The sequence below is a fragment of the Colias eurytheme genome, chromosome 17 (assembly GCF_061535395.1).
Source record: "Colias eurytheme isolate Ceu_HAF_F1 chromosome 17, ilColEury1 Martin Lab GWU primary, whole genome shotgun sequence".
In the NCBI taxonomy this organism is placed as follows: Eukaryota; Metazoa; Arthropoda; class Insecta; order Lepidoptera; family Pieridae; genus Colias; species Colias eurytheme.
Genome location: NC_142996.1, coordinates 9,496,757 through 9,519,398, shown reverse-complemented (window position 1 = coordinate 9,519,398; position 22,642 = coordinate 9,496,757). Strand labels below are relative to the sequence as shown.

General features: G+C 33.9%; 1 protein-coding gene and 2 long non-coding RNA genes across 3 annotated transcripts in view; 2 read left to right on the top strand and 1 right to left on the bottom strand.

Annotated features, from left to right (window-relative positions):
• Nucleotides 1-22,642, top strand: part of LOC149901424 (Ig-like and fibronectin type-III domain-containing protein 2) — a 158,719-nt gene that overhangs the window by 69,378 nt on the left and 66,699 nt on the right. The gene's annotated exons all lie outside the window — the stretch shown is intronic.
• LOC149901427 (uncharacterized) lies at nucleotides 4,338-4,734 on the bottom strand. Its single transcript, XR_016457706.1, has 2 exons — nucleotides 4,673-4,734; nucleotides 4,338-4,583 (listed from the first exon to the last, which is right to left on the bottom strand). It is a non-coding gene; the product is annotated as an uncharacterized LOC149901427 (long non-coding RNA).
• Nucleotides 11,789-12,185, top strand: LOC149901426 (uncharacterized). Its single transcript, XR_016457658.1, has 2 exons — nucleotides 11,789-11,850; nucleotides 11,940-12,185. It is a non-coding gene; the product is annotated as an uncharacterized LOC149901426 (long non-coding RNA).

The window sequence follows — 22,642 nt, the reverse complement described above, 5'->3', positions numbered from 1 at the left end:
GCATTGAAAAGTCTTAACAAAGTAGATTTAGGTTTTTTGGGTATATTTCGAAGATACAACATAACATTGATCACATGTAAGGTGAATGGTGGTGTTCTCGAAATAAAATAAGCCTATTTTACTACCCACCTTTTCCCATAATATAATCTAGTACTATTATAAAGGCGAAAATTTGTATGTATGGATGTTTGTTACTCTTTCACGTAAAAACTACTGAACCGATTACAATGAAATTTAGCACACATATAGAGGGTAACTTGGATTAACACATAGGATAGGTTTTATCCCGAAAATACCACGGGAACGGGTTTTTCTTTGAAAACGCGGGCGAAGCCGCGGGCGGAAAGCTAGTCTACCATAATTAAGGGGTTTCTAAGACGTCTGATTAAATTAAATATGGAAAACTTAGGAATTCTAGCTTTTGCTAGTAATTTTCTTTGCAGTATACAAGTTGTATGTTTATTTATTATTATACTAGCTGTTGCCCGCGACTTCGTCCGCGATTCGGTCGTTTTTCGTCATTCGTCGTTTAAAAAAAATACGTGACACTTTATTTTTGAATGTTCTTAATTGTCTCTTATAAAATTTAACTACATTAAAATTGAATAATCTGATAAGAAAATCTTAAAATCATCGAAAATCATAGACATCGAATATCTGAGGAAAACATGAATGAATGTGATTTAAATTCTACATTTCTTAGTAATTAAAATAATAATCTAAATTAAATGTAGATTAACAGTTTGAGCGCACCATTATAGAATATGTACCTAAGTAATAAATTACGTTAGTTTACATAGTAACTTTACTAAAAACACGATGACTTTCTTTCGCGCTCGGTACCACAAACTAAACATGTTTGTGGTACGTAGCCCGCGTCACTTTACCCCCCACGAGTTCCCCTCCGTTGCTATGCGAAAATACATTCGTCGCCCTACTGTAGGAAAAATTGTAATACTGCGGCCTGGGCGTTATAACACGCTCAGGGAATTCCTGAGTGCTGATAGACTTCCGTCTATCGGCATTTATACCAATTTTATATTAATATCACCATCTTGAGGAAAAGCTTCTAATGTCGATTTAAAACGCATATATACGGATTAACCTGATGAATTAACATGTTCTAAAATTGTGAAATGAGTTCAGTTTTAAATTCGAGAAATATTGATTTCTTGTATTCGATTATTCGTCGTAGTCGAATACAAAATATATTTAAAGAAACTTAGGTTGGCCTTCAGGCAAAAGGGATCCTATCAAATGATAAACTTGACCTTGTATCTTAAAAGTAAGAATGAAAGGAGCATCTGATAATTGTTGAGCACCAAAGGATCATTTAAAACGCAATACTATAAGAGCTAATATTGTCTAAGAACTGTTTAGATTGCACATGTTCCTCTAAAACTTAAAAGTAGTGATTTCAAAGGTTCCGGCGTATCTTCAAACGAAAGCCGACTCCTTACTCCACTTTAAAGCATTACAAAAAGAACATACTACGTTAATATCGCCTATACAGAAGATGATCTGTAATCAATTGTGAGGTTATAAGCAAACCCACTTTTATATTATTTTGTCGGACCACACCACCGAATTTGTAGATTGATCTTCTATGTTTACCTCGTCATTAAGACTATGTCGAAATCTGTCTGCAATAAGACGGGCCTCTCGCTATTCGTCCGTTTAAAGAGACCAATAGTTTCAATTCTTAATCTTTCATTAAACAAACTTATTAATCGTTCTTGTCTCAAATAATGGTAATATTCGCGTCCCTACTCTAGTCATTGCTTATGCTCATGTTCATCTTCGAGAGATCGAATAATATTATGGTGCACCCTATTATTTGTCAAACGGTCTTTATATTGAGTAAAAGTTTCAGAATTCTCGAGATAAAATATGACGATCGTGATCAGCTGTGAGACGTAATTCCCTCTCAGTGAGGGTTTCGGTCTCACGGGATAGTACAATATGCCATTTGCAATCAGCTGTGAGACGTTATATATACCCTCAGTGAAGGTTTCGGTCTCACAGGATAGTACATGCCGTTCGCGGTCAGCTGTGAGCCGCAATTCTCGTTGTGAAGCGGTTTCAGGTTCGGCATAACACATGTTGTTTTCGGTCAATAGTAAGCCTCTTATCTCTAACGATCCTTGAGAACTCTTATTTCTCATTTTCTTAACTTTGCTCGAATTTCGATATATAAAGATTTTTTAGGTGGCACTGATGCGGGTGAATAAAAATTAAAACGGACTAAGAGTGTTATAATCTCAATCATCATCATCAATACATATAATAAAATTGTGGAAAAGTGATGTCTGTACAATTAAAATATGTAGAAAAAAATTAGCAGGTGTTATTATTATCGAGAAATCGAGAGAAACCATTTTTTTCTCTTAAAAGCTCCCCCCCTCCCACTTCCCGAACTCCGATTGACCGTAATTTATTTTTCCTTACATTTTTATCATATCCTTTTCTAATGGGTTTCATCCTACTGCGATTTTTTTTGTTTCAAAAATTATCTACCCTGGTGTATAGGTAAATTTTCCACATAAAATGTCCTTTAAATTATGTCGTATTATATTTTTAACCCCCGACGCAAAAAGACTGGTGTTATGTGTTTGACCGCTATGTATTTCTGTGTGTGTGTGTGTGTCTGTCTATGGCACCGTAGCTGGCTAACAGGTAAACCGAATTAGATGCGGTTTTTTTTGTTAGGCAGAATATTTTCCGACGCTGGTTCTTAGATAAAGTGTATCAAAATTGGTTCATCCACTTATTATACCTACATAGGGGTAAAAGTGGGAATGAAAAAAATGAAAGTTATAATTTATTTTTAAAGATCGTCGGGAAGTTTATGAAATTATTTATTCCTTTTTCTATACACTTTTCTTCGTCTAAACGGTTTAGTTACGTGCTCTCTCTCTCTTCAGCCTTTAGTTACGTGCGTGAGACAGGAAAGATCTAATTTGGATTTGTTTCTGGATTTGATAAAAACTGAGTATCGATTAAGCTGATCAGTGGCTACTGGCTACACCATAGATTATTAAAAACATCCGTTTAAGAAAGGAAGGAAATAGAATTTGCTCCTCTCCCCCCCCCTGGTTCCTAAAAAATAATATGACATAATTTAAAAGAAATTTTACGTAGAATTAGTTAGGCATTTCTTTTTTGATTTTCGATATTATATACTAATCATAATTTTTAATTACAATATGTAGTAACTATTTGGTATAGGTTAGGCATTTCATTTCTTGATTTTCTTTAATAATTTGGTACGCAAGTTTTTTAGCTCAGTTTAGTAAGAAATTTTAATAACAATTCTTTTAATTATTTATGGTAGTACGTATTTACTCAATAATTGTATGTTAAGTAGTAATTCAGCATGGGCGTAGCCACGGTGGGGCTGGGTGGGGCGCTTACCCTGGCTTTGATCTGGTAGGTACTAATTGTGAAGGGGAGTGGGCGTGGGCGTGGGATTGGGACTGAACGTGGCATATGGCGTGGGAGTGCGAGTGGGCGCGGGAGTGGGAGCATGAAAATAAAAATGATTTTTTATTGTTGCCCCACCCTGAGCCCATGGTCATAGGTCCCATAGTCACTATTCCACGCGAACGAAGTCGCGGGGACAGCTAGTAGACAAATATAATCAGAAAGCTTTGAACTCCTAAGCTCAACCATAAAAGATAGACATTTATGATGTCGGGAGATATTTTTTATATAATATGGAGAACATTTCTTTCATACTTGATTTCTGTGTAGCTTTAACCCTTAAGGTTGCACACGCGACGAAAGCTTAAAAATGGAGTTGCTGCTCTGCTCACGAATATGAAAAATAATTGTACCAAGTTTCGTTTAAATCCGTCGAGTAGTTTTTGTTTCTATAACGGTTATACAGACAGACAGACGGACAAACATTTTTGACGTCGATGTCGATCTCTAATCACCTCGTGATAGTTATTTAGGAAATATATTTCATGTGCAGAATTGACCTCTACAGATTTAATATAAGTAGGTATACATATATTTAGATTCCAATTTCCATGTAACGTTAAATTCGACTATATAATAACTAACAGACAACGCAGGTTACTCTCGTTTCCGTAAGTTGAGGCGGCTACATATTCGGTCCTAATAACATGACTTTTTGTGAACGAAACGACAGCGCGGTTTAATTCGATGGCAACACCATCAGAAAAAAGGAAATATTTTTAACTTTGAAAAAATATTATGATTTACACTATTAATACTATTTTAACATTAACACAAAATATAAGACTGTGAGTGTGTAAAAATAAATCCAGCTAGTTTCACATCACACTTATGTTTATAATTAGCTATACGACATGAAAATACAGTAGCACCTCGTTAAGTCGAACCTCGATAAGTCAAAAACCTCCAAATCTCGAAAAAATGTCTTGTTCCCTTCCCTTCAAACCCGAAAACCTCTATTACTTGAAATTTTGACCCTCTGTTAGTCGAAATAATCACAGAGTCCCTCCAAGCCATTTTGGTACATATTTTCACTCTATAACTCGAAAAATCAAATTTGACCTCTGTATCTCGAACATAGCAACGTTTTATTTTACAACCTTTATAACTTGATGATTTGGAATTTATTACCTCTATTGTTCGAACAAAAATAAGTTACCGACTAAGAATTTGCCGACAGTGCAAGTACACTATTGTTTCTTAGAAAACATTTTAGGAGTATACGATAATTAATTTATGACTCACGAAACACATCGATTCAGTAGCTCAGAAAACCGATACTAATGATTAAGATGACATAGAAGACGTGAATTATAGTACATGCGCTCCATGGGTTTCCATCAAAAAGGCAAGAACCGCATTGGATACCTTACGAAAGTTTAAAAAAAAACAGTATCTTTGAAAAAGAAGAATTTTCTGCTCTTTATAGATTATAAAATGCTAGAGAACAACCAAATTTTCCAAAGCAAAAAAATACTGACTTTTTAATGCCATATTTTTTATTTTAAAATGATTTGAAATAATGTTGATTTATAATAAATAAAAACATGTTTGTGACCTCTGCAAGTTGAATTTTAATTTATTTTACCTCTCTAACTCAAAATTTATAAGAACAAACCTCAAACTCTTTATGTCGAATCAAAATCCGCCTAAGTCGAAATCCTCTATAAGTTGAAAACTCTATAACTCGAATTTTTTGGCGTCTCCCTTGATATTCGACTTATAGAGGTGCTACTGTATATTAATTACCAAGCAATAATCATACAGATAAATACTGAACAAAAGTATTAACAGTCAAAGTATATTTTTACTAACAACATGTAAATGATGAAGGAATAATAATTATCAACGAACTAACCTTTTTGTATTAGAGTCCCGCCTCGTGATCGAATTATTAAAACACGAAGATTTTTAAAAATGTAACCAATGAACACAATCAATATTAGATTAACTGTAATGGTGTCTAGTTTGACTTAAAATAATATACATCTACCCTCACTTTTAAAAATGTAGTATATTCACACGAATTATATAAGCGCACCTTATAGGGAAGGGAAGATTTATTATGGGTTAAAGAGTTAAATAAATAAATAACATAATTATATTTAAATTATTAATTTTTAACATTGTGTTCAGTAGTGTTAACATGTAAATTGATTTGATTTTTACGAAATCTCATAGATGGCGCTGAATCAAATTTGTCTTTATAGTACTAAGATTCATTAAACAGTTTCTCTGCCCAAATTACGTAAATGACGTAGTTTTTATAGTGTAAAGCTAGATAATAGCATGGCTTACTCAAAAACAACATTTAAACATGAGTCTTTAGATTGTACGCTGTCGTAGTTCACGGAATACGTAAGAAAAGTAAAGGTTCACAGCTCCTCCCCCGGAGGTGATAGCATGATAATATGTTTAAAAAAACCTCACACGACCTGTTAGTAATATTCATGCAAAATTTGAAGTCAATCTATGCAGTACTTTTCGAGATTAGCTCGGACAAACATACAGACAAACAGACAAACAGACAAACAGACAAACAGACAAAAATTCTAAAAACTATATTTTTGGCTTCTATATCGATTATAGATCATGGATTATGTATTCTTTTAAAAAAATATTCAATGTACAGTTTTGACTTTCCTACGATTTTATTATATGTATAGATAAACAAACATATGACCTTTAGAAATAGTGACAAACTAGTTTTAGCGTAAGAGCCTGCGGCTTTTTTGTTATTTTTAACAATTATAAGCTCTCCATTTTTATATACAGGCTGATTTCTAAGGTGTAATAGTTTTAAAGGGGTGACAGTATAATTCAGTTGAAGTACCTAATAAAGTAAACAAGAACTAGCCGAAACTTGTTAGTTTCAGAAATATTTGATATTTTTTTTTGATAATTTGCTAAATTTAAATTAATTTTATGTTATAGGTTTTACAATTTCATTTAATCTCGACTTAAAATAAAATATGTCAAATATTTAAAACATATCCTTACGCATAGTAAATAATTAAAAAAGAACCCCTTTTTTATCTAGCTCTTGGACTATTAAAGTCAAAGACCTAAACAGGTAATAAAATTGTATTTTGCATTGCAAAATTAGAAGCATCAGCATAAATTATGCCAATAAAATCGATTCTCAATCCGATATCTTTCCAGATATTGTTATTATTTTTTTACAATTCGCATCCGTTCTATGCATTGGAGGATTATTATTGAACAACAAAGATATTAATGTATATTTACGTGGGAAATTTTTAAATACCTAACCTAGGTTCTTCCCCGAATTAAAACTATCATCCGAATATTTTTGTTTATATAACCGTGATTTTTTAAAAGGTATATATTCTAATGCCAAGGAAAACAAATAAGCAAATAAAGGTACCTACGAAGTACGAAGTTTTAATAAATTATTTCGATAAAAAGCATATAAAACTAGATTGAACTTCGGATTCACCCAAAGTTTTAGGATATGGAAAAACCGAGATGGAATTTTTTATAATCCGTCCATCCGTTGTTTTTGTCGAATTTCTTTGCGAACCTTTTAATTAAAAACCTAGGTGCAGCAAAAAGTACATTCGTCAAGGCTCGCTCGGTTAAAACACCTTTTTTTATTCCCGCGTAAATTTCCCGCCAAACGATTTTGTATTCTATTTCATGTGCTGATATACCACTTTCCTTTGCGCGGAGATATTTTAGGTTTTCAGCGTATTAGGGTCAGGAGATATCGATTTATGTATGCTAAGATGTATAAATTTGAATACCTACGTATAATTTATGTATTTATCTTAATACTACATATTAAAAAGGCGAAAGTTCATCCATACATCCATACAGGATGTATGGATGTATGGATGTTTGTTACTCTTTCACGTAAAAACTACTGAACCGATTACAATGAAATTTAGCACACATATAGAGGGTAACTTGGATTAACACATAGGATAGGTTTTATCCCGGAAATCCCACGGGAACGGGAACTATGCGGGTTTTCCTTTGAAAACGCGGGCGAAGCCGCGGGCGGAAATCTAGTAATATGATATTCTGAAGATACACATTATCTTGACCGTACTAAATTGTTATTAATAATTATAAGTATGTTAATATGCTTTACTGTGGTCGTTTTTTCATCCTTTGATACGATTTGGTTCTAATACCAAATTAAGTCGCGATAATAAATAAACACAATCCCGCCTCCATTATTCATATAAAAGTCCGTGAATGTTTTCTTTATTTTTCCAGGGTTGCCAACCCAAACACAACAAACAAACAAAAAATATGCCCGTAGTTAAGTTTAAGTTCATTTAAATTTATAAACTTATTAATATGTGTAATAATAGTCTCTACATATATCTACGCAGCAGATGTTTTTAATTGTGCTATTAGAAGTCTTAATGCAGTATGGAAAAACAATCCATACTTAATATTATAAATGCGAAAGTAACTCTGTCTGTCTGTCTGTTACTCAATCACGCCTAAACTACTGAACCAATTTGCATGAAAGTAACTCTGTCTGTCTGTCTGTTACTCAATCACGCCTAAACTACTCAACCAATTTGCATGAAATTTGGTATGGAGATATTTTGATACCCGAGAAAGGACATAAGCTACTTTTTAATGCGAAATATGTACCACGGGCGAAGCCGGGGCGGACCACTAGTAAAGAATAATTATCCTCTTAAACATGCACATAAAACATAGCATCCATCTACGTACTTTTATAAAGATTATAATATTCCTATAAATAAATATTGTTCTCGAAAAAATCAAAAAACTCAAGAAATTATTGTATTGTCACCGATCCTTGATAAGTGTACAAAGATTGTCAAATCTTTACATCAAAATTGAGTCTACAGGAGTCGGTTACTGATTACATACAAACATACAGTGCCGGCGTAAGGGCCACTCACACCCCGGGCGAAAATATTGTGGCGCCCACTTCAGGGAAGCAATATCAAGCAAGAGACTTGTCTTGACTTATCCAACTTCAGACCTTGGCACCCCCCAGAATTTGTCGCCCTGGGCCATCGCCCCATCACGCCCCCCCCCTAACGCCGGCACTGCAAACATACAACACATAGGTGAAGCTAATATAATCGTATTAAAAACACGTGGTCAAGAAATATACATGTCACGGCTAAAGGTAGGTGAGAACATAAACTTAAGATTAGCCGGCTAAACTTAGGTTTATTTTCGACGAGGTGTTAATGTTAGTTTGTTCTATCTTTAGCCGGCTAAACTTAAGTGTAACCGCAGGCCCGTGGCTAAAAATGTCGGGGTGGGTAGATTTGGTTAGCGCCGGGCCGGTGGAGGGCTTGAGGGGCCCGCACAGTGCCAGAAAACACTCGCCCTGTTCCTTACATGTATTATAGTAACCAAATCTACCCACCCCGACTCAGGGCAGAAAGCTGGTGGCTAGGTTAGGTTAGGTTAGAACTCTTAAGACCCGCACGAGCCGAGCGAGCGCAGCGAGCGTGCTGCGGCAGCAGCCGGCGAAGTGCCAGAAAACACTCGCCCTGTTCCTTACATGTATTATAGTAACCAAATCTACCCACCCCGACATTTTTAGCCACGGGCCTGCGGTTACACTTAAGTTTAGCCGGCTAAAGATAGAACAAACTAACATTAACACCTCGTCGAAAATAAACCTAAGTTTAGCCGGCTAATCTTAAGTTTATGTTCTCACCTACCTTTAGCCGTAACATACATATTGATCGTAAAGCCACGTGATCTTTATAAATTACCTATGGATTATAGAAGCGTTCTTAATTGATACAATTTGCATAATATTATGATACTGTATTGCGCAGTCAATGCAGGAGTATACCTTCGCAATATGGAGCTTCTCTTTAGATCGAAACTTGTGTTTGTAAACAACCTTATATTTTTTATTTTTATCGCAAGCACAGAATACAACTCTACATTTTAAAATTATCGTTGTTACTATATGCTAATATTATGTAGTTTAAAGTGGGAAGATTGTTTTGTTGTTTCATTGTTTGTTACGATTAAACTCAGAATACTCGACCGATTTCAATATGGAATAACAGAGACTTAATATTTTTGACTTTTGACGATCGAAAATATACAGACTTCATATTTTGAGTTTTGATGATCGAAAATATACAGAAACTCGGCTTTTTTAAATACAAATATACACTCTTAAACTCAAGACAAAAATAACGACACTTCTCTAGCTACATCAAGCTGTGTTCGCTTCAGAACATGCCAAAGAACCATATATTCATACATATAATATAACATACACTCGACCCCGCATTTATTTGCGGATGAATTAAAATAATATTCCTGACCGAATTATCCCACGATATTCTTAGTAGAGGCTTAACTAAATCAATATTATGGTGTTATGGTGCTTGTGAAAATAGAAATATTTTCCATCACTTTCATATTCCTAGAAATCTATACCAATATGTATTATAAAGCTGAGCTTGTTTGTTTGGTTGATCGTGCTAATATCAGGAACTGCGGGTCCGATTTGAAGAATTATTTCAGCTCATTTACAGACGAATTCACAGATGGTTATAGGCTGTATATCATCACGCTAAGACCAATAGGAGTGAAGCAATGCGGATAAAACCGCAGGGCACAGCTAGTAGAAGTAATAGCAGAAGGCCGTATTCTTGTCCGCAATTTAGAGTGTTCTCAAAATATACATATATCGTTGTTTTCGTATTATTATGCAGATTTGACTCATGTATGTTTCATTGCGATACAGGTGGGAATGCCATCTTGAATGGGGTTGAATTTAGACCATCGATCGATTTATGTGATTTTACAACTATAAGTGTAATACAACAAACAAACAAACAAAAATGCTTTATTGTGCACCATAGAAAGAAGTACAAATAAGGATACAATAAAATCTATACATATAATAAAATCGTAGGAAAGTCAAAACTGTACATTGAATATTTTTTTAAAAGAATACATAATCCATGATCTATAATCGATATAGAAGCCAAAAATATAGTTTTTAGAATTTTTGTCTGTTTGTCTGTTTGTCTGTTTGTCTGTTTGTCTGTATGTTTGTCCGAGCTAATCTCGAAAAGTACTGCATAGATTGACTTCAAATTTTGCATGAATATTACTAACAGGTCGTGTGAGGTTTTTTTAAACATATTATCATGCTATCACCTCCGGGGGAGGAGCTGTGAACCTTTACTTTTCTTACGTATTCCGTGAACTACGACAGCGTACAATCTAAAGACTCATGTTTAAATGTTGTTTTTGAGTAAGCCATGCTATTATCTAGCTTTACACTATAAAAACTACGTCATTTACGTAATTTGGGCAGAGAAACTGTTTAATGAATCTTAGTACTATAAAGACAAATTTGATTCAGCGCCATCTATGAGATTTCGTAAAAATCAAATCAATTTACATGTTAACACTACTGAACACAATGTTAAAAATTAATAATTTAAATATAATTATGTTATTTATTTATTTAACTCTTTAACCCATAATAAATCTTCCCTTCCCTATAAGGTGCGCTTATATAATTCGTGTGAATATACTACATTTTTAAAAGTGAGGGTAGATGTATATTATTTTAAGTCAAACTAGACACCATTACAGTTAATCTAATATTGATTGTGTTCATTGGTTACATTTTTAAAAATCTTCGTGTTTTAATAATTCGATCACGAGGCGGGACTCTAATACAAAAAGGTTAGTTCGTTGATAATTATTATTCCTTCATCATTTACATGTTGTTAGTAAAAATATACTTTGACTGTTAATACTTTTGTTCAGTATTTATCTGTATGATTATTGCTTGGTAATTAATATACAGTAGCACCTCTATAAGTCGAATATCAAGGGAGACGCCAAAAAATTCGAGTTATAGAGTTTTCAACTTATAGAGGATTTCGACTTAGGCGGATTTTGATTCGACATAAAGAGTTTGAGGTTTGTTCTTATAAATTTTGAGTTAGAGAGGTAAAATAAATTAAAATTCAACTTGCAGAGGTCACAAACATGTTTTTATTTATTATAAATCAACATTATTTCAAATCATTTTAAAATAAAAAATATGGCATTAAAAAGTCAGTATTTTTTTGCTTTGGAAAATTTGGTTGTTCTCTAGCATTTTATAATCTATAAAGAGCAGAAAATTCTTCTTTTTCAAAGATACTGTTTTTTTTTAAACTTTCGTAAGGTATCCAATGCGGTTCTTGCCTTTTTGATGGAAACCCATGGAGCGCATGTACTATAATTCACGTCTTCTATGTCATCTTAATCATTAGTATCGGTTTTCTGAGCTACTGAATCGATGTGTTTCGTGAGTCATAAATTAATTATCGTATACTCCTAAAATGTTTTCTAAGAAACAATAGTGTACTTGCACTGTCGGCAAATTCTTAGTCGGTAACTTATTTTTGTTCGAACAATAGAGGTAATAAATTCCAAATCATCAAGTTATAAAGGTTGTAAAATAAAACGTTGCTATGTTCGAGATACAGAGGTCAAATTTGATTTTTCGAGTTATAGAGTGAAAATATGTACCAAAATGGCTTGGAGGGACTCTGTGATTATTTCGACTAACAGAGGGTCAAAATTTCAAGTAATAGAGGTTTTCGGGTTTGAAGGGAAGGGAACAAGACATTTTTTCGAGATTTGGAGGTTTTTGACTTATCGAGGTTCGACTTAACGAGGTGCTACTGTATTTTCATGTCGTATAGCTAATTATAAACATAAGTGTGATGTGAAACTAGCTGGATTTATTTTTACACACTCACAGTCTTATATTTTGTGTTAATGTTAAAATAGTATTAATAGTGTAAATCATAATATTTTTTCAAAGTTAAAAATATTTCCTTTTTTCTGATGGTGTTGCCATCGAATTAAACCGCGCTGTCGTTTCGTTCACAAAAAGTCATGTTATTAGGACCGAATATGTAGCCGCCTCAACTTACGGAAACGAGAGTAACCTGCGTTGTCTGTTAGTTATTATATAGTCGAATTTAACGTTACATGGAAATTGGAATCTAAATATATGTATACCTACTTATATTAAATCTGTAGAGGTCAATTCTGCACATGAAATATATTTCCTAAATAACTATCACGAGGTGATTAGAGATCGACATCGACGTCAAAAATGTTTGTCCGTCTGTCTGTCTGTATAACCGTTATAGAAACAAAAACTACTCGACGGATTTAAACGAAACTTGGTACAATTATTTTTCATATTCGTGAGCAGAGCAGCAACTCCATTTTTAAGCTTTCGTCGCGTGTGCAACCTTAAGGGTTAAAGCTACACAGAAATCAAGTATGAAAGAAATGTTCTCCATATTATATAAAAAATATCTCCCGACATCATAAATGTCTATCTTTTATGGTTGAGCTTAGGAGTTCAAAGCTTTCTGATTATATTTGTCTACTAGCTGTCCCCGCGACTTCGTTCGCGTGGAATAGTGACTATGGGACCTATGACCATGGGCTCAGGGTGGGGCAACAATAAAAAATCATTTTTATTTTCATGCTCCCACTCCCGCGCCCACTCGCACTCCCACGCCATATGCCACGTTCAGTCCCAATCCCACGCCCACGCCCACTCCCCTTCACAATTAGTACCTACCAGATCAAAGCCAGGGTAAGCGCCCCACCCAGCCCCACCGTGGCTACGCCCATGCTGAATTACTACTTAACATACAATTATTGAGTAAATACGTACTACCATAAATAATTAAAAGAATTGTTATTAAAATTTCTTACTAAACTGAGCTAAAAAACTTGCGTACCAAATTATTAAAGAAAATCAAGAAATGAAATGCCTAACCTATACCAAATAGTTACTACATATTGTAATTAAAAATTATGATTAGTATATAATATCGAAAATCAAAAAAGAAATGCCTAACTAATTCTACGTAAAATTTCTTTTAAATTATGTCATATTATTTTTTAGGAACCAGGGGGGGGGAGAGGAGCAAATTCTATTTCCTTCCTTTCTTAAACGGATGTTTTTAATAATCTATGGTGTAGCCAGTAGCCACTGATCAGCTTAATCGATACTCAGTTTTTATCAAATCCAGAAACAAATCCAAATTAGATCTTTCCTGTCTCACGCACGTAACTAAAGGCTGAAGAGAGAGAGAGCACGTAACTAAACCGTTTAGACGAAGAAAAGTGTATAGAAAAAGGAATAAATAATTTCATAAACTTCCCGACGATCTTTAAAAATAAATTATAACTTTCATTTTTTTCATTCCCACTTTTACCCCTATGTAGGTATAATAAGTGGATGAACCAATTTTGATACACTTTATCTAAGAACCAGCGTCGGAAAATATTCTGCCTAACAAAAAAAACCGCATCTAATTCGGTTTACCTGTTAGCCAGCTACGGTGCCATAGACAGACACACACACACACACAGAAATACATAGCGGTCAAACACATAACACCAGTCTTTTTGCGTCGGGGGTTAAAAATATAATACGACATAATTTAAAGGACATTTTATGTGGAAAATTTACCTATACACCAGGGTAGATAATTTTTGAAACAAAAAAAATCGCAGTAGGATGAAACCCATTAGAAAAGGATATGATAAAAATGTAAGGAAAAATAAATTACGGTCAATCGGAGTTCGGGAAGTGGGAGGGGGGGAGCTTTTAAGAGAAAAAAATGGTTTCTCTCGATTTCTCGATAATAATAACACCTGCTAATTTTTTTCTACATATTTTAATTGTACAGACATCACTTTTCCACAATTTTATTATATGTATTGATGATGATGATTGAGATTATAACACTCTTAGTCCGTTTTAATTTTTATTCACCCGCATCAGTGCCACCTAAAAAATCTTTATATATCGAAATTCGAGCAAAGTTAAGAAAATGAGAAATAAGAGTTCTCAAGGATCGTTAGAGATAAGAGGCTTACTATTGACCGAAAACAACATGTGTTATGCCGAACCTGAAACCGCTTCACAACGAGAATTGCGGCTCACAGCTGACCGCGAACGGCATGTACTATCCTGTGAGACCGAAACCTTCACTGAGGGTATATATAACGTCTCACAGCTGATTGCAAATGGCATATTGTACTATCCCGTGAGACCGAAACCCTCACTGAGAGGGAATTACGTCTCACAGCTGATCACGATCGTCATATTTTATCTCGAGAATTCTGAAACTTTTACTCAATATAAAGACCGTTTGACAAATAATAGGGTGCACCATAATATTATTCGATCTCTCGAAGATGAACATGAGCATAAGCAATGACTAGAGTAGGGACGCGAATATTACCATTATTTGAGACAAGAACGATTAATAAGTTTGTTTAATGAAAGATTAAGAATTGAAACTATTGGTCTCTTTAAACGGACGAATAGCGAGAGGCCCGTCTTATTGCAGACAGATTTCGACATAGTCTTAATGACGAGGTAAACATAGAAGATCAATCTACAAATTCGGTGGTGTGGTCCGACAAAATAATATAAAAGTGGGTTTGCTTATAACCTCACAATTGATTACAGATCATCTTCTGTATAGGCGATATTAACGTAGTATGTTCTTTTTGTAATGCTTTAAAGTGGAGTAAGGAGTCGGCTTTCGTTTGAAGATACGCCGGAACCTTTGAAATCACTACTTTTAAGTTTTAGAGGAACATGTGCAATCTAAACAGTTCTTAGACAATATTAGCTCTTATAGTATTGCGTTTTAAATGATCCTTTGGTGCTCAACAATTATCAGATGCTCCTTTCATTCTTACTTTTAAGATACAAGGTCAAGTTTATCATTTGATAGGATCCCTTTTGCCTGAAGGCCAACCTAAGTTTCTTTAAATATATTTTGTATTCGACTACGACGAATAATCGAATACAAGAAATCAATATTTCTCGAATTTAAAACTGAACTCATTTCACAATTTTAGAACATGTTAATTCATCAGGTTAATCCGTATATATGCGTTTTAAATCGACATTAGAAGCTTTTCCTCAAGATGGTGATATTAATATAAAATTGGTATAAATGCCGATAGACGGAAGTCTATCAGCACTCAGGAATTCCCTGAGCGTGTTATAACGCCCAGGCCGCAGTATTACAATTTTTCCTACAGTAGGGCGACGAATGTATTTTCGCATAGCAACGGAGGGGAACTCGTGGGGGGTAAAGTGACGCGGGCTACGTACCACAAACATGTTTAGTTTGTGGTACCGAGCGCGAAAGAAAGTCATCGTGTTTTTAGTAAAGTTACTATGTAAACTAACGTAATTTATTACTTAGGTACATATTCTATAATGGTGCGCTCAAACTGTTAATCTACATTTAATTTAGATTATTATTTTAATTACTAAGAAATGTAGAATTTAAATCACATTCATTCATGTTTTCCTCAGATATTCGATGTCTATGATTTTCGATGATTTTAAGATTTTCTTATCAGATTATTCAATTTTAATGTAGTTAAATTTTATAAGAGACAATTAAGAACATTCAAAAATAAAGTGTCACGTATTTTTTTTAAACGACGAATGACGAAAAACGACCGAATCGCGGACGAAGTCGCGGGCAACAGCTAGTAACGAATATGTCCGTTCAATGAACCCTGGGGTCACTTTGGCAATTATCCAGTTTTAAACCCATTATAGCGGGTTTGGAAGCTGATAAGGTAAAAATCGACATCTGTTGGAAATGTGACTAATTCTTTGATTATTTACTCTAACCAAAGAACACTAATTAATAATATTTTAGGAAAATAGAATAGATACAGGTAATCGAAGTCGCGGGCAACAGCTATGAGCTACGTAATAGATAAGTCTGTCCCTTAGTGGGGGTATTTTACATGTTTCACTGGTAAATTTTCTTTACATTCATTTATTTTAATCTCAAATAGGAATCAAACCTAATATACCTTTGTGCATGGCATTAACCACGGTACCGAGGAGACACATATAAGCAAAAATGAAAGATATTTTTCAAAGTTATTAAAAATATACATACTGTATGTACATACTGTAACAATGGTTTGTCACATAAAACAGCTAGGCTCGTTAAATTTTAATTCGTTGTTGTTTTCTCTAGAAGTTTTATCTCCGAAGGTAAATATAAGAATATGTTGAAAAAGTCGCGTGAATAAGAAATTGAGCTGTCTGCTTTATTTTATACTAGATTTCCGCCCGCGGCTTCGCCCGCGTTTGCAAAGGAAAACCTAAAAACTATCATATGTGTTAATCCAAGTTACCCTCTATATGTGTGCTAAATTTCATTGTAATCGGTTCAGTAGTTTTTACGTGAAAGAGTAACAAACATCCATACATCCATACATCCATACATCCTTACAAACTTTCGCCTTTATAATATATATATTAGAAGTTTGTGAGAAAGTAACTGCTCACCCCGGCTTCACTTGGGTTTAAATATTATTTATTAGGATAGAGAAGAAATAAATAAAAATAAGTTATTTATCCTTAACTAGTTTAAATTATAGCGATACTTTCATGATTATTAATTTTTCGATTCCCATTGAAACCAGTGCTAGGAAAAAATGCATTAACATCCAATTGTTTATTAACATATTTATTGATTCTTTCAAGAGGATAAATTAAGACAACTTCAATGGATGCTGTATTTCGATTATTTTATCTCCCTTAGAAATCAAGGATGCAAATCCCTGATTTTATTTTACTGTGAAAATAAAATTCTCGATACAAATATCTTAGAACAAGGATCACATAAACATATAGATTACCAATAAGAGAACAATGTCACGTTTTTATTTGTACATTAACTTTTAAACGAAACAGATATATTAAATTTACAACCGTCAAAATTAATTGCTGATCCTCAGTATGAATTTAATTGTGCTGTTTGTCGACATCTTTATGGATCGTAAACTTGGTCGATTCTTGTGATTTAATTCGAATTATTTTCTACATAATTATTGTTTTAATTAAAATACTAAAGAGATACGAGAAGGACAGGGTTCAATGTCCTTAAAGCTTAAGGTCGATGAAAAATTCAAATTTATCGAAATAGTTTTATCGGTTTTTGTTTCTCTATTGAATTTTTTGAGTTAATTATAAATGTTCAAATTTAAAAGACTCAAACTTAACAAGCTATGTAATGCACTATATTGTTTTATTTATGATTTTATTCATGTTTTCTTGATGTGGCAATACAAAAATGTGATGCCTAGTGAAAGAATGCCGAACAAACATACTCTCGCATTACCTAATAATATTAGTAAAGATGTTAAGGATTATGCACATCATCTCTCACAGTTCACGTACACAACAAATCAATCGATATAAAAATATTTAGCTACCTTTGTCCGCCATTAGAAGCAAGGCTATACCTTAAAGGGCGAGCTTGGTACTCACTTTGTATTCTGAGCCATCAAGGCCAGCTGCATTGCAATTGGTAACCGATACATCGCAATTAACTATTGCGTATTTGATGCTCTACTGAAGTTGTTGTATATCTATACTAATATTATAAAGCTGAAGAGTTTGTCTGTTTGAACGCGTTTATCTCAGGAACTACTGGTCCGATTTGCAAAATTCTTTCAGTGTTAGATAGCTCATTTATCGAGGAAGGCTTATAGGCTATAGGGTAAAAGTGGGATAGATGCCCCACTTTTTGAAATAGCCTCATAATTTAAAAAACATGAATCTTATACGAACACTTTGTATGAATATAGCTAGGTTAATTATCTGTTTTGAATTACTATATATATTTTTAATCCTATCATTTATAGATAATGTGTAATAAATATTTTTGTAGAACACCCTTTTTGAGGATAGATGCCTACCTAGTTGGATAGTTGCCCCACCATGAAAATACTAAGGAGGATAGATGCCTGCAGAGTGGGATAGATGCCTGACATACTCTATAAACGCGAAATCTAATAAAATTAATATGATAAACCAGCAAAGGTCAAGTTCACATAGTTGTTCTGTTGTCCAAGAATATACTTGCGCTCGCACTCCTTCTTTTCTTTTGTATTTTCGTGGCGTGGTTCTCCTACAATCAGTATAAGGGCAGATCATTAATAAGTAAGTAAACATAACAAAAAAAAAGCAAATTAAACGAGTAAAATCGGTTAACATAGAGAAAACCTCTGACGCAATCGGGTAAAAATATAAACAGTACCTGTGATTATCGATACTAACATGTACATATGTATTGAGGGATAGATGCCCTTAGAGGCCCCTAAGGGCATCTATCCCTCGAAAAAAAAGGGGCAACTATCCTTTTTGATAAGGATAGCTGCCCCAGTAGTTTTTTTATTAAATAAAAACAAAAGAGCCACTATTTTCACTTAGATTTGTACTTAATGAACCAGTGTATAGACATAATAAGAAATATAGTGAAATTTATTAATACTTATAAAGTTATGCAAAGGCAAATATCAACCTTTTTAAAGTTTAACGTGTTCGTGAAGTTCGCCGCCGATATTATAACACGCACTAGCGAAACACGTCTTCACCAAACAACAGCTCATGCGTACACGAGGTGCGGGGTGATAGGAGCTCCTATTTAAATCATTAATTCGTAGTCAGGACTCTGGGAAGTGAGGTTTTTTGAAAATGGGGCATCTATCCTAGTGCGGCATCTATCCCACTTTTACCCTATATCATTACGCTAAGACCAACAGGAGCGGAGCAACGCGGGTGAAACCGCGAAGCGCAGCTAGTATCATATACAGGGTGTAAGTCGACTTATTCACATATTAAGAGCGTTTCCATCGTTTTTGACTGATATGAAAGAAGGAACGAATCAGTTACACTTGAAAAGTAAAAGTTAATAATTTAGGTAAGATTAATTACTAAATCAAGTAGAGTTCTTCCTTCCTAATTACCGCCATTCCTGTAAATATAAAAAAATGTGTGCGTGTAGGTACTAGTGTACACACGTAAGAAGTGAAACTTCTTTATGACCTTATTTTTCAAAATATAATTTACTATATGCGTGATTTCCTATACGCGTGATTCGACGTATTTCTGTAAAGTTACAGAAATACGTCGAATCACGCGTGGTAGGGATAAGAAAAAGATGGTGCGTAACGGAAAAATGTCACGCGTAGTGAAAAAATGTAACACTAAATTTTTTCTCAACCCCGATAAAGAAGTTTCACTTCAATAAAACTTTTAATTTCTTGCTTTATATTTATATTTTGACCCGATTCTTCTACAAATATAAATAAGAGCATTTCGACCCTTTATAAACCGCACAATTTAAAGATTACCCGAATAAACCGATGTCGCGAAGGGAGCCCGATTGAGGTCGTATAGCCTCAAATATTGAAGGTCCGTTGCCTTGTTTGTTCAAAGTAAATATTTGTTAAGACTCTTGCTATTTCTTTGAACGATACGGGCAAAGATTGTGATTTATGACGTTTACTTTTTGGGTCAATTATCAAGGATTGATACAATTGGCAAGGGGATTCATTCTAATAGTATAACTTTTTTTAATCGCCTGCGTAAATTTTTCGGCTATAAAATATTAATCAGTCAAAAAAATGCTATACGTGAACTTAATGTTAAATCTGTAGGTATGTACACTACTTTAGACATTACATTTCTGACATTAAATAATAGTTTGTTAAAGCCTTACATATCCTTATACTGTGTAGCCACAATTTATCAACTGCACGGGCTGACCCCAATGCGAACTTTAAACTGCACATAACATTAGCTATTCGACTTCAATACGAAATCTCTTATTGTTTCCGCCATAGCCCTGATTACAGGCGTCCATTTTACCCCTAGCCATTGTGAGAATCCTTTTATAGCCGGCTATTCGGGATAAGAATTCATCTCTTTTGTTTTTCGTTTCAATGGCGGCCATCTTTTTTCCATCAGCGTCGATTCCTGTTGTGCCGTTTGAAATTCAAATTTCGAATAGTGCTTCCCGCGCATTTGCTATTCATACTTTTTTATTGTTGTGGCGTGGGAATAGTTAAATATTTATATTTTATAGACACTTTTCTACAATTGACACGGAATAATAGAATTTAAAATGCATTTAATTTACATATTTTGGGCTGGTTAAAAGGAATAGAATAGTTGTTACTATTTTTAATAACCTTTAAAACTGCATTTTAAAATACAAACCAGATTCCGGCTTGTGTTTAATTCAAGTTTGTAGTGGAACTATTTTAAAGCTAAGTCTTTGTTCTTTTTATATTCAAAACCCGCATAGATCCCGTTCCCGTGGGATTTCCTGGATAAACCTAGCCTATGTTGCTCAGTGAAGATGCAGCTTTCTAATGGTGAAAGAATTTTTGAAATCGGTCCAGTAGTTTATGCGTGAAAACTATACATACATACATACATACATAACATAATTACAAACCTTTCCTCTTTATAATATTAGTATAGATTAAGAACCTACTTAATAATGCAGTGTAGGTGTGTAATGTACTTATGGCTATACGGCTATGATTATCATTATTGAAATGGTCCGATTTTTGCATTTTGCATGTTTTAAGTACTTAAATCTTCTTTAAAATTCTTTTAAAAATGCTACTCTTAACGTTTTATCATCTATACGAACTGACTCGTAACGTCAGATACCTAAGTGTAAATCACAGCGTAAACCTAGTTACATTGCCACGAGCACAAAAGAAACTATATTCTAACCTCTTTCCGCAAGACATTCTCAAATTTATGAAAGAAAATTTGTGTAACGATGTGTGTAACTCGCGAAACGAGTGTAAAACAATAAAATCCAGATTTTGGCGGGAAGCCAACAACGTTTGTGTATCTCTGCGAATATATGTTACAACTCAATTGTTTTCAAAAGTTCCTCAACGACATGCTTTGTCACAGACTTAATATGGCTGTTAAAATGAAAACTAAGTAATTCCGCTCGAAATTTACTCTTAGTTTGGCACTTTTCAGTTAATTTAGAGTGTCGTACTCGTACCGTTTTATGTGCGCGTACTTTTGCACAACTTTGTTCATATGAAATATGTTTTAAACACATATGTTTAATAGCTTTTAACGAATGTACAATGTTCTTATTTTATGCATGTAATATGTTTTCTTTATTTGTAACTAATAGCTAGGATTGAACTGAGATAAAAAGTATCCCGTATTTCAAACAGGTTATCGTGATTTATATTTAATACTAGCGGTCCGCCCCGGCTTCGCCCGTGATGCATATCTGTGGTGTTTGGTATATACCTCGTAAGTGCAAAAATGGCCATTTTTTGTTTTTTGGCCATCTATACTGATAAAAACGTCCTCTTTCGTTTGGTCTTTGTCACATAAGCCTATTGATAGTAGAAATACCTTAAATAGGTTGTATCAAAACCACTTAAGTACAAAAAAAAATATTTTTATTTGATACAAATATATTAATATAACTTAACATAGACTTGTAAAACGAATACTCAATCAACGAACGGCCATTTACAACGTAAGAGCACTTAACATAATTAGACCAAACTTGAATAATTATTATTGTTTGAAGACCTGTTAAGTTCACAAATAAAATTATTAAGTAAATATTAGTGAACTTAACAGGTCTTCTCTGAGTTCTCCCTTACTTAAATATAACGTTATTTGGCACATAATTTAAATCTTCAGAGATTAGGTCTCAAGCCTATTATCTATAAAGAAACATGCATGTGATGCAAGATCTCTTAGACTTAGTGTGTTCAGAAACGTTTACCAATCTTTAAATCGATTTAAAGATTGGTAAACGTTTAAAAAGCCAAATAACGATACCTACATGCACAAGGTTTGATTCTTTGTCTCTTCAAATTCATTCTTTCATGTCAGATTAGAATAGATTTAGAAAAATCGGAGCATAAGGCAACATTTCACTATGAAACTAAAAGATAAAAGCTGTTTGTTTACAGATTCCAAATTTAACTGCATCTGTAGCCTTTTATAAAATAAACTTTGGACTTTTAATTTAAAAATCCGCAAAGTTACTACTAAACGAACATTCCATTATGTTATGTATGAAGGAATAGCTCAAAGAGGTGCGGATGAAATCGCATCATGCTTATGGCATTTTATTAACCGTTTGGCAGAAGAAGTACCTAGAGTGTAGCTTATTTTATATTCAGTGTTTTCCAGGTCAAAAACGGTATAATATCTTGCCTGTTAAGCAGATATTGAAAGATTCATTCAAAAAAGAAACAGCACCATCTCCGTTCC